General features: G+C 49.2%; 1 protein-coding gene across 3 annotated transcripts in view; it reads left to right on the top strand.

The window, feature by feature from the left end:
- The window catches only part of tspan9a (tetraspanin 9a), a 142,060-nt gene that overhangs the window by 25,288 nt on the left and 103,017 nt on the right, over positions 1-13,755 (top strand). The gene's annotated exons all lie outside the window — the stretch shown is intronic.

Raw genomic sequence — 13,755 nt, 5'->3', positions numbered from 1 at the left:
GGAGCCGCGAGTGTCTTAAAGTATCATTCCGGCGGATCAGCGCTTGGTGTTCGGTTCGGATCGCCGACAGCTGCGTGCTGATTAAAGTCGGGGCAAGGTCTCCCGTCCGAAGTCAAGGCGAGGTCAGGGAAACTCCAATTTTTCTTTGACGGTGGGATGCTACCGCGATCTTCTCCTTCTTTCTTTAAGTCGCGCTGACAGCTCCGTGTGAGCAGAATTCAGAAGTCAATTATTCAATGTTACCTCAGCCCTGTCAGAGTACTAGAGATTGCTTTATATAATTAGAGAGTTTATGCCTTTTTGCCTTTTCTCCAAGTGCTCTTCAACCCTTTTCCACGCTATTCGCTGTACTCTTTTATGTGCGTCTGTTTTCAACCATTTCCTGGAATATTATCTTTAACAGCCATGTTATGTTCCTCTTTTATTTGATCAGCGCGATGTGTGTTGTGCCGCTGTGTCTGCCGTTGACGGGACGTACAGCACAACTACTTATTGGCTTGTGGGGCTTTATTTGATTTACTTATGGTTGATGAGCTTGCAAAGGTAAGGGTCATGGTTATGGTTAGGCTTACACGATTAGTATATATATATATAAGCATATAAGCATATCCATTGAAATGCGCAAACTAGACGGACTCGCCGCGTCTACCTCTGACTTCTGGCGGCCCTGAACGTAACGGCCTACAGAACATCCACGTACTGCAGGCCGCAATAAGCTTCTTGTACAAATGACCTGTGTGGACCCCGGCTCAGCGCGGAGTCATTTTCACATTCGTCATCGTGACGAGTCTGTTCTCGCCGGGGGGACCATTGAACTCGAGTTGTTGTTTTGTTGTGCCACGCTGGCACTTTGGTGCCCAGTCGCTCCAGAGACCAGCAGAGATCAGCCCAAGTTGCGGGAGGCGGAGCCCGTCGTGGCGCCCGATCACGTCGCTCATCATCAGCTGCCCCGTCTCTGCTTTTGTCCCTTCCATCGCACCATGAGTCCGGGTAATTCCTCCAATAACTCATTGTCTAGACGGACCCGTCCAGACGGTGCATTCCGGCCTGTAGAGCTCTTGAGCCACAGGTGTGATTGCCCCCTTTTTTTTTTCCCGCATGTCACCGGCTCCCTCACTTGCCTTCAGACACTCTTGTCAGCGCCTGGGTGGTCAGTCAGTCAGTCAGTCTGTCAGTCGGTCAGTCAGTCGGTCAGTCAGTCAGTCAGTCTGCAATATAAAGTGGACAGGATCATTGCTTTTTTTTTGTAGGACTGTCTCCAAGATGCAGCACTGTAATATTGCCTATGTCTCTCTGAAAAAGCCTACACACAGTACAAAATGGACCCAAACCAACCTATATTATTACCCTTTGACATTTTATACGTACGAGCAAATCCTGTGAGCCAGCGGAGGAATGTGAAGGCTAACGACAAGCAAACAAATGCACTCGTACTGAAAGGTCACTCGCAAGAAGGTTTGGCATTTCACAAACACTTTTTGACATCTTGTTGTAAACCTCTCCTTTTTTTTTTTGGGACAAATGACTTTGTTCCATTACGGGGACGAATGATCGATAGCACAGAAAATGATGCAACTGGAAGTAACTCAGCCTCGTTTTGAAATCTGTCATTAAGTGTGTCGAGCCAAGATTGGAAGCTTTCCATGCTGATTTATTTATTTTTTTTCCAACAGTTTTGGCACTTAATCTCCGCCCGTGTGCCGGCGCCAGACTGTGAATTAATATGCATGATGGCTAAGCGCTCAGGTGCGGAGGAAGTATAGACCTGGTATTTCCTTTTTCTTTTTTTTTGGCGTAGAGCGGCGTCGAGAAAATTGGTTCGTGAGCGACGAGGGACGGGGCCGATCCCGACGCTTCGAGTCAGCCCTTATCCGGCGATGCAACTTCTGTCATCGCCCGCCCGCCGGTTGCTTCATCCCTGTCGGGCGCACAACTACATTAGTGACGGCCACAACAAACACAGGCCGGCCCCTCCTTCAAACCGCACGCATGTTCTCTTCTGTGTCTGCCCATTCAGTACAATTGCCGACCATCTGGGGCCACTGTTGTCGGGGTATTTCCAAAAACATTGTGATTTGTGTGCCGGGGTCTTCACCGAATTTCCATTTTGACGATCCTCTAAATAGGCTGCTCTTGGCCCAAAACTCGAGACCTATTTGAGAGCGCTTCCCGTCTCCATTAATCATCTTTTGCTTTCATTGTGTCTCTTTTTCTTTTTTGTTGTTTGTTTTTCTAGCTCCAGCGGTTATTTAGGAAACCAGACGGAACGATGGAGGTGGCACTTAAGATTGAATGCTTTTCGATGAGAGACACATTCCAGACGTGCACATCTGGAGAAAAAAAATAGTCAAACCCCAGCCCGGCGCAGAACGGCGGAGCTCCCTCGAGAGTCTCCGTGTGGAGTTCAGAGAGACATTCTGGTCACCGGGACACCTGAAGGGCAAACAGTGGCCAGGTGCCAGGGAGACTGCGAGGCGTCCAATTCATCAACGCCGCCCCCCCCCCCCCCCCCGTCGCTCAAAGTGACAGACTGGAATGACGCTCGCGCAGAGCGTGCGGCACCCGTGCATGCCTCTCTCTCTTCCTCTGACTCTCCATCGCCGTCCTGCGTTGCACGGACTGGCTTGGAAAAGGCCGACGTGGCAATATCATCGTTAGCGGTACACATTACAATCAAGGCCACGAGGCGTGTCATTTCAAAAGATCTGCTGCAACAAAGACGCCCACGTCCTCCGAAAATGTATGGATTTGATCATTTCATCACTGCGCTGCTGTCTGGTCTGCTTTGTGTCGCTCTCCCCTGTGCTCCCTTCCGGCGCCGAAGATGAACAGGACAGGATCCTCGAGGGCTGATCAAAGCCGGCGGCGCACCGGTCCTCCTCCATCTGCAGCGGGATGTCGCCGCAAAGAGGGAGCGGATCCAGGCGTCTCCTCTGTTCTTCACTGTGTCTGTCAGTGCGCTGATTAAATTAGAACCACAGAGATGGAGGCATGAAGAAAGGGGGGGATGGGGGGGGAGTCTGAGCCTGTTACTCATTTCAAGAACGGGATTGTAAAAAAGAGGGGAGATCAGAGCGAGGAGGGGAGCTCGTGGGACGAGGTGCGTGAGAACTGGATTCCTCTCGATCGCAGGGCGGCAGCTGAAGTCGATGGACGTCTCTCTGGGGCTCAACCTCTCAGGTCACCTGACTTTGTTCATGAGGTCGCTCTCCAACACGCTGTTATCTCACAGGCCCACTGCAGCGGATTCAGCCTCTTGCATCTCCTTCCTCTCCGTTTTCCTTTCCCCCCCTAAACATTTCTCCAGTTCCTAAGTGTGCCTTCAGACCACCAGTTTTGTCGCGTTTCATCCAGTATTAATGTGCCCGCCAAAACAAGTTTCCTGAAGCGATATCTCATTTCTGTCCCCGTCCAGCGCAACCCTAAATCATGCAGGGAAGCTTTCGAGAGTCTTGAGTGGGGGGGGGGGGGGGGGGGAACCAACCAAAAATGGCACGAAGCCGGCGCGTCATGTGGCATCTGCAATTTATCAAGGCAGAAGTTGCCCGTCGAAAACGCACAAAAAACACATGCCGGCAAACAACAATGAAGGGATGAGTTGTTCCCGCGTGTCTCCGCTCCGAAATATAATTCGTAGTGAGCTGTCAAAAACCGTCCAGAAATTGATGGCTGTTTTCGCACGAGAGAGCTATATAGCGGGACGCATTACTGCTTATTTTCTTATTCAAACATCAATCTGTCTTTTAAACACATTAGGATGTGAGATATTAGCGCGGAAACTTGACAGCAAGGCGTTTTCTGGACACCAGGCCGTGCCCAGTTGGGTGCACATTTCGGGGATGTGGCCTGTAATTGTTAGGGCCGGTAGTCCAACTGTTATCTCCAGGTTCCACAGGTTGGCCATCTACTGACCAGATTCAGGGGCATTTCCTCTGCGGCCCGTGATTGCGTTGTAGACTCTCCGCCACCGCCACCACCCGGCTGTTGTCGAATTATTCCCTCGTTTCAGCTGGTCCCACATTTCGTCTTCAGTCATTATTTGATGCTCGGGTTGTCAATGTTTGCCGACGTCATGAAATCGGGTGAGAAGTTAAGGAAGAGTATAAAGGCCAGTCGTAAGAAGAAGAAAAAATTAGGGGGGATATATATATATATATATATATATATTTTTTTTTTCTTTTTAACATTTCGAGAATAAAGTCAAAATGTTGAAAATGAAGTTGAAAATTGTGACCCGGAGGAACTTTTTTTCTTTTCTTCTTATGCCTGGCCCTCATACTCCTCCGTAGAAGTAGAGTCGTTTTTTTTCTTCAAACGGTGGAGTCGCCCTCTGCTGGTCATCCCAGAGAATGCGGGCTTCAGGCACACAACACCGCGTTGGCCTCATTTTCCGTACACGGTGACTACGTCCATTTTCATATGCGGTCTACAGGGGTAGGTTGCCGGTGCTTACCTAATTCATACCAAGGCCTCTTGCCCATTTCGTAGGGGAAGACCTATAGACTTGTGTGGAGTTTCTGCGAAGCTTCCGGCAGATGCGACCGTGTCTGCGTTTGTTTCGCGAGACCAGTTTTAAGACGTGTGACCGGGACCCAAACCCTCTGGAGCTGAATGGCTTTGCTGCATAGTGTAAAATCATTATATGTCAAAGGTCACATATACCTTTTCCCCCAATACTTTTTTCTCTTTTACTTCTCTGCCACTTGCCCTCAATTTCCCACTCTTCCTTGCTTCCATGAATCTCTCTCTCTTTGAGTCAATATCTTAACTTATTTCCCCCTGCTCTGGACAGTTTTCACACTTCTCTCTCTCTCTCTCTCTCTCTCTCTCTCTCTCTTAAACCCCCTCTTCCGAATCCTGCACGCACTTCATCTTTCCTCACGTCCTCCCGTGTCTGCTTACACAGTGGCGAGAGCGGATGCCTGACACCTGGGGCTTGCGGCGTTTTCTTTCCTGCCCATGCGGCATGGCCCGGAGAAAAGTGGCGGGGGGGCGGGGGGGGGAGGCCCCTCTTGCCGCCCCTGCCTCAGCTGGGGAAGGACCAGTTGGGGGACTTGTAGCAACCGTGCGGGTTGCGTATCCCCTCCGCCTGTCAACGCCCGACGTCAAAGGCGAGATGGAAACAGTTGTCAAGTAAAAGGCGGCTCGGGTTTATTTGCGCGACGCTTTCATCCGACAGAGCTCCACTCTGCAGAGTGAAGCAGTGTGGGTGAAATAGTGATCAATGTGTGTGTTGTCTTCTCCTCTCAACACGTGGTCCCAATGCTCCAGTGCTGCTGCAGAAACGGCGTGAAAGGTCTTTTTATAGCTACTCTGTGAACATAATCCCCTCTCAAGACCTAAAGAGCGTTAAGAGGAGAAATTGTTTGGATTATTTCAGTCTGCTATGTCCGTGTTTGACAGTCTGTAGTGGGGAGTTTTTCTTTGTCCTCAGCCATTTTTTCCCGTAACCACGCTTTCCATGCACATCTTTCATCTTCTGCTCACTGTTTCCCCGGCTGCACTTATCATACCACCGTCCTCCCTGTCCATTTGGCCCCTTGCTTTAATTCTCCAAGACTGTGCCACCAGCTTGTCTATTACCATAATTCAAAACTCGGGGAGGGAAATTAAATAACAGAGGTTTCATCAACTTTAATTCCAGCATGGCAGTACTCGGAACGGACAGGCTCCCACCAAGTTATCATGAAGGATACGAGTTCTTAATACCACATCTCATGTCAGACTGATATGTTTCTTTTTCTGGACGTTCGTCCGGAATCTATTCATCTGTTCCCCACTTATTATGTCACCCTGACAGGGAGAGGACAAACCAGTCGCGGCTCTTCTGCATCTTGTCCGTCTTTCACATCAAACAAGTTTTTACGCAAAAATCAGTTAGTGAACTGGATCCTTTATAAAATGTCCTGTCCGCGGCAAATCGAATCATCGTAACTCAAAATGTCTCCGATTTCAGGAATTTCTTTGCGGCGTTTGAAGTCCTGAGCTGAGGCAGAACAGATGACCGTGAATTCTGCCAACTTGGTGGTGATGTGCTCTTGTCCGCGGCGAGGCGGATTCCGTAAGGTCATGGGGGCTCACCGCGGCTACATTGTACCAGTGGCACATTTCCCGACCCCCTCTGTTTGCAGAGATGCGATTTGGTGAGTGTGTTGGGCCGATGGCTGCACAGCTGCACCGCTCACTGCCATGAGTATGTCCCGAGTCCCGACAGATGCTGTGGCATGTCTGTGTGTGTTTTATTTGGGGGGGGGGGAGTGAAGAATTCTGGCAAAGTGGGCACTGCAGATGCCTCCGATTGCACGCTGGATCAGGACGGACATTCCTCTCGGACGACGACAGAGGGTCGGCGGCCAGAGCTTGCTGGGCCCGACTCTTGGGTTTCTGCGGCGAGCACGGGCAAACCGCCTCCACACCGACGACCTGGGCATTGTCGCCGGGGACATCCAAGCCGGCCGGATCCAATCCAGACCTCTGGTGGTGATTGTACGCGATGGCCGCTGTTTATCTAGCGGAGGTGATAATCTGCTCTCGTGACTCCCTTGAGACTGTAAACCTCCTCTTGTGCATTAGAGTCACGGTTGGCCAGGGCATGGTGGTATAACGGCAGGCTTGCAGAGTAGAAAACGGAATGATTTCTTTCTTCTTCTTTTCTTGAACCAGGGCCTTGGGGGAGAGGTTGAGTACCTTTAGGATTTGTCCAGCATCCAGAAGTACTGCAGCTCGAAATCTCTGTTTTGTTGTGGGGTTTCGGGGTCATTAAGTACCCGCATTGCCTGGAATCGTCTTGGCATTTTCTTTTTTTATATATAGCCTGCAAAACACTCTTACCTCAAGGCAGGGACAGACGCGTAGCAAAACGAATTTCGCGAGGACTACTGTTGGACTGGGTCTGTTCCAGTCGGAGTCAGCTGGTGTTCACAGTCAACCCATACAATCGAATTACGTGTGATATGAGGAGATTTCAATCTGAAGTTTTCAGATCCAGTCGCTGCCAGTCATTGCTGTTGAGATGTTTTCATATTTGCCACTGATCGCTCCCAACTCCCCCCTCTCCCTTGAGGGATCTTGGTAAATAACGGCTGTACTTGAAGAATGTGTTGTTTCACAGAGAAGTTTCAAGTTCCCCCTGCAGCCTCTGTCCACATCGAGTCCACATTGCCCACACATCTCCATCCAGGATCTTAGCCAAGGTCTGCACTTATTGTTTCCCCCCTTTTCTGACCTCTTCAAATTGCCCTGCATCCTAACCGTGCTAGCTGCCCGTTGCTGCCCACGTTTGATTTGGTGCAGTAACACAAGACAGTTGACTTTCTTTCCCTCTTGTTGGATTTGCAGGGGTTGTCTACCGCCAGAACTCCTGAATGTCAAAGATTAAAAAAATAACAAAAATAGAAGTCAGTGGAAACAATCTTTGTATGTGGTTTGTCCAGTATTTGTCGGTGTCAGCTTGTCTCCAAGTTTGGCCGCAAGCTTTAGATCTCCATCAATGCAAGCAAACTACATTAACTAGATTTATTTTTTTCTCTCTATTTTGCAGAGATTAGCTGCAGGGAAACATGTAGTGATACAATCTCTGGATGGGACAAGAGGCTATGGAGTGGGGGGGGGGTGTTGGGTCTATTTTAAGACTGGATGATGGCGCCTTACAGTTGGCATTAAATATGTGAAAATAAAAGCAAAGTATCGTCTGTGTAATCTAACATCGCCTGGTGTAGATTGGCATTTGGCACATGGCAGAGGGACGGCGGTTGAAAGGTTTGGAACAACATCTGCAGCTCGTGGACAAGCCCACGTGGATGAATGGCTCGGGTTGGTCGTCGGCAGTCTGCGGGCTCCCAAAACCTTCCCTGTGGGAGCACAGGTCTGCAATTATAACACATTTGTATAGTTGTTGAATTCATTTCGACAACACCGGGTTGTACAAAATACTGCATAATTGATGAATCACGATGCACGTGGAAACGGGCATATGTCACGCGGTGTGTACTCTGTCTGGCAGGGACAGCGTGCACGAGTTCCACACAAAGGACTCCGGAGAATTGGATTTATGAATTTAGACATCATCTAATTCGGCAGCAAATTACTATTGATATAATGACACCTCTTCTCGTGTCATAACTCTTTTCATTTTGTGCGTATCATTGTGATTTATTTTGCACTTACTTTGCATTCTGCCTCCCTCCTCCATCTGTTTATTTCACTCCCACGCACAAACTCGGCTCAGACGAGAAAAAAGGGAAGCGGGGTGAAAAAACTACCTGGAAAAACAAAAGCTACCTTGCAGGACATCGTCATTACAAAACACCCATGTCCATTAGATGTGTAAAATCGTTGCAGGGATTGCACGGCATTGCACACACCCTGACTGCCAGACAAAGACACAGTGGAAAGCGTTTAGCAAATTCAACAGCTCCTGCCATCCTGAGGATGACGAGGCAGAACCTCGCTGCAGGGGGTCCGGGGCCTTAATGCTTGAAGATTTGTTTCCCTGTCTTTGCCAAATGAGAGGCTAATCGTCGATAATCATTGCAAGCTCGCCCCGAGGGCCTTCATGCAACGTCCGCGTCTTCTCCTAACTCTTGTTTTCTCTGTGCCACATGTTTCCCAGTGAGACAGCCATCTGTTTCACAGGCGCTACGTAGAAGACAGTTTTTTAAAAGGCAAACATTTCCCCTATAAAGGTTATAGAGAACTGTTGTGGATAAATCTGCGAAATGTTTACCAATGTGTCAAACAAGTTAAACATAAAAAATAAAAAAAAATCTCTGCTACGTTAAGTTTCATTCCCTGTCCTAGTTTGTGTCTTAACTTTTTTGGGCTCATTTTATTTTTGATTTAATTTCTATAGGACCCGTCCGTTTCGAGTACACACGCACATAAAAAAACACACCTTTCAAAGAGAAAAACAAGCGTATCAATACGACCGGCTTTGTTGCGTGCGTGCGTGCGTACATGCGGGTTCGACTGCGCAGCTTCCTCAGATAAATGACACTGTGTGGGTTGACAGTCGGGCTGATGAGATGGAGCAGAGCTGTCATAACTCTTCCCCACCAGAACACCATGAACCTTGGCGCACATCTGACCCCTGACCTCTGTCTAACAGCGACAGCAGGCCGTGTGTGTGTGTGTGTGTGTGTGTGTGTGTGTGTGTGTGTGTGTGTGTGTGTGTGTGTGTGTGTGTGTGTGTGTGTGTGTGTGTGTGTGTGTGTGTGTGTGTGTGTGTGTGTGTGTGTGTGTGTGTGTGTGTGTGTGTGTGTGTGTGTGTGTGTGTTGGTCCCTTCACTGTGATGCCGGCAAGATCACAAGGAATGAAAGTATACTGTAGATGCAGTCATCCAAACTGTCTCTTACAGAAATGGTAATAAATTGTGCCCATGATTGCTTTGCTGAATGGAAATTTGACACCAGCAAAGAATGTTATTAGAAATCACCTTGAAAGCACTATTTTCTTTTCGCTCCATTATCAATCGCTGTGCTGTAGCTATGCGGACAGCTTTTTTTTACTCAACATGTAGGAAGTAATTGCATGGTTAAAGCTGTCCGTTGGAATCTGTCTTGCCTCGTACAATTCAGCTTCCGCAGCAACTTCCAGGCGTGCGTCTCATCTTTCACGAGTGACACACGGTTTGGCTCTCTGCCAGAGCTTACAGTAGCTACTGAGCCCTCCCCAACTTCACTTCCTCACAAATCAGGTTGCAATCAGACCGCGGCCAAGTCGCCCCCTGTCTTAAATTACATAGCGATTCTCTCTTGTAAGTGCCTGCACCTTTAGAAGTGCTGCAAATATCTGAAGAAAGTCATGGGTTTCCATGCGGTTCAGGGCAGGGCGGCGGGAACGGTGATTGAAAGTCAAACCACCTGCCCAGCATGAGATCTTCTGTTTTCCATTTTTCATTTTCAAATCCCTACGGTGCAAGAACTGCGTGTTTGTGTGCGTTCGTCTGTCTGGTATTCACAATATTATTCTCTACTCAAAGTGGAAATTTGTGTTTCTCGTGGATGTGTTTGTGTTTGTGTGTGTGTGTGTGCGCGTGTGTGTGTGTGTGTGTGTGTATGCATGGGCGCACATGTTAGCTCAAGCATCCATGCTGTCTGTAGACTCCATGGAAGGGAAGGGCATCTGCTTTGGCCCCTTTCCAGCATTCCTGGGTGGAGGCGTCATGCCCTCCATGTATGTCCGTCCGACCGTCCACGATCGAAGGCGCGAGGAGGAAACTGGGTGAGACATGAGGCATGACGACAATGTAAAGACACGAGGGACCGGGAGTCCGATCTTACTCATGCAGCTGTCGTGGATTTGGAGAGTGACGTTTTCTTCCCCCTCGGTGCTTTAGAGCAGGATTAAGGCTGGAAGGGTTTTTTTTTTTTTAACCGTGGAGAGTTTGTGGCTGGAGAGACGTTGTCAAAAGGCATAGGAGAGGATAGAGGATGATGGTGGTGGGAAGAGATTGATCTGAACGGACAGATATGGAGAGAGAGAGCTGTCGGGGGGCGAGCGTCCTATGGAGGAAAGAAGAGAAGGGAGGTGGAGAGAGGTAGAAGACGAAGGAGGGCGGAAGGTATATGCAGAGTCAATTTATATAGATAATGGTCCTTTGGATTACCCTAAGGCCTGCGTTAACACAGCAGTGTCAGCAGTATAGTTACTGCAATACACAGTAGAGTTCTTACATCTGCCTTCACACACAGATACGTACTCATGCAGGGCTGCCGGGGAACCGGTGAGACGTGTATTTGAACCTCGAGGCCTAGCCAAAGAACAATCAATAGCTCTGTCAGCTCTGTAAACGAAGGAGTGATATCTTCATTTTACCAGGATGTGCTCCGTTCCACTTCCTGTCATTTTCAATTTCTCTGCCCCCCCCCCCCCCCCCGCAACGGGCATTCCAGTGTCTCAGTTCATACATTTGTGCGGGGGAAGCAGGGACGAGTCTGTGATGGATGGAGGGCTCCCTGCAGCGCCGTTGTTCGTAATCCTTACAAGGTGTTCAACCAGGGACGGCAGGATTGGCGGAGGCACATTGGAGGAAAAATAAAAAAAAAGCCTCCGTCGCATTCATTCCAGTAAATGCGGCGCAACTTGACTTTTGGCATCTTTTCCGAAAGAATTACTGAAATCATTCCAATCAGGCGAGTCTGCAGCAGAACCCTCAGGGGTACCGTCAACCTACCGTTGTCCATTTCCTCGCGACTGTACGAATAATAATGATAACAATAAAAAAAAACTTCTTGCATTAACATTTTCTTTTGACTGTTCTTATTCTCCAGTGCCACAGTACACGCAGTATCCTGTGCCTCCAGGCTCGTTTTTTGGCGACTCGCGCATTTCATGTACACTTATCTTCCCGCGGCGAGAGCAAAGCCAGCCGTTCTTCAGCCGACTTGTGCCGATGTGTGCCAGCCGGCTTTGGCCGACACCACCTCGCTCGCAGCTGTGCGAGCTCCGTGTACGCCACAGCTGCAGCGAGCTGCTCTCTCCCACGAGACAAATGATACCCCGTTACCACACAGCACAGCAGCGCATGCTGAAAAACCTCCTCTCTCCCCCCCCCCCCCTGCTTTATTATAAAAACAAGATTTTTTTGTAATCACTGCCTGCCATTGCGCAGCCACATATCTGATTCCAAGAAAGCCTGGGCTGTCACCAGATATATGCAAACTGCTTGACCGCTGGTCACCAAATGTGTCCGGTACAACGCAGAAGCTTGGCAGTGCAACGGGATCGACAGGCTGCGTTAAAGGGGCTGACCAACCCACCAACCCTCATCCAGGACACCACTTATCCCCGATACCTATAATGGTAAAGTCTCTTCATCCCTTTCCCAGGAGAGGGATAGCCATTAGAACGCTATTCACACTTGGCCTCAGAGCGTGGTTTACACGTGGCCTCGGACGACACCCGTAACTCTGTCAACTCTCCATTACAAAGGCCAAAAGCACTAGCGAACCAAGGGGGCATCAACGGCTTTCGTAACGACCCGGCGGAGGTGAAATACCTGAGCCTTTTCATGCCAGTTAGTCAGAAAGGAAGAAACCCCTTTCATGAGAGTTGAAACGCAAGCATCTACGACCAAGTCCGACCGCCTTTGATTCAATTCTTCTTGGACCGCGAATCGTCAGTCTGTTAAAAAACAACAACAAAGAAAAACTATAGTAGTCAAGTGTTCCTCTGAGTTTAAATCTCTTTATTTCTTTGGATTCGTTGATTCCCCTCAGTGTCGGTGTGCCAGGCCGTCGGCTTGCTTCCCCTGTCAGATCTTGAGGAATTGTGTTTGAACGCCGAAAATGCAAAACACCCACAAAGCTGTGAGAACACCCGTCACGGCTGCAGAACAGAATGTCGCGCGCTATACGTCTCTCCAGAAAACAGCTACTGCCGCGGCCGCCGGGGGATCTCGCTGAGGCACGTTCGGGCGAACACATGCTGTATACGGACAGAAACGGGGGGGGGGGGAAATGGCCGCAGATGGTAAATATAGCTCACGGGGAGAGTGAGTGTTCACATCTCAGGCCAAATTATAGTCTGTTTATTGCCATAGGAACGTCATTAACTCTGCTGTATGATGCCCTGACGTCCAGAAAACCAACATCTCTCTCCGCAGCACGACTTGCTGAGGAAATGTTGTTCCAGCGTTCTGCTGAATCAATGCAGACAGCAATCTTGTCGCTGTTGTTTTTTTTTCCTCTCTTCCCCGTGGCCACTCTTTACAGTTGGCAGTCCAGTTGGCTGTTTAACAGTCCCCAAGGGACCAGGAAGGAGGCGAGCTCGTAATGATGAGGAGTAATGAAGTAATGTAATTATATTTGTCTTGCTGCACTGTGCGTCAATGGAGCCCTAATTAATTCTGCCTGCTAATGGGCGGAACAGACTAGTTTTCTGGGCCGACTGTGTCACTCTTTGGTTTGTTTTCTGCTTTCATTATGTACGGCGGTTGGCACATTCTCACTCTATTGATCAGCTCAGTTCTTTTCCTCTTTTCATGTCTGCATCTCCTTATTATCCATCAGTCCTCACCTTGTGCGACACTCGCAGGCAAACATCCTGCTCCTTCCGCCGCATCAAAACGTGTGTTCTCTCTCCGTCGCGTCTGCCCACTCAGCCACACTGTGCTTTTTCACTCCGCGTCTGACCTCAGGTCTTTTGACGTGGTGTCTTTTGTTAGAAATTGAAAACCCCCGAAGCCAATTTATTCTGTCTCGTCCTCGTCTTTAGATCCGTTATACAATAAAAGTGTTGTTGGTGAAAAGAGGTTCTGAAATGATGGAGGGGGGGAGAAAAAAAAATCAGATATCAAGACAATTAGGACATGGACATAGTGAGGTTCACATCTGACTCTTAGGATGCAGGACAGATTTATACATTGTGCTTGAAACCTCCTCCTGCGTATGCACGGACATTTGGGCTCACATCCTGGACAGCTAAACCTTCAGTTAGATTGTTGCTGGAAATTGAAGACATTGGGGAACGTGACATTTGCCATAAAGAACTACCCCTTTTGGCACCGGCGGTGGGGCCATTGTCCTTGGGGCGGGCTCATGCGGCGGTCTCTACGGCGGCTAGAGGGAGGGTTTAGCCGCCGTACCTCACGGTGAAATGGAAATGAAAGCATCGGCTGTGCCCTCGTAAGTCATCTCGCGGCGAGGAAAGTGACCCCCTCTCTCGCACGCGATTGAGGCGCTAAATCAGCACCGCAGACACCTCCCGCTCCTCTCATCCGAAGGTGCTGCCGGGGAACCATCACTCACGCCGCA

This window comes from Scophthalmus maximus, chromosome 7 (genome assembly GCF_022379125.1).
Source record: "Scophthalmus maximus strain ysfricsl-2021 chromosome 7, ASM2237912v1, whole genome shotgun sequence".
Taxonomy (NCBI): domain Eukaryota; kingdom Metazoa; phylum Chordata; class Actinopteri; order Pleuronectiformes; family Scophthalmidae; genus Scophthalmus; species Scophthalmus maximus.
Note: the sequence above shows the minus strand (reverse complement) of the source record. Positions and strands in the feature narration are given on the sequence as shown.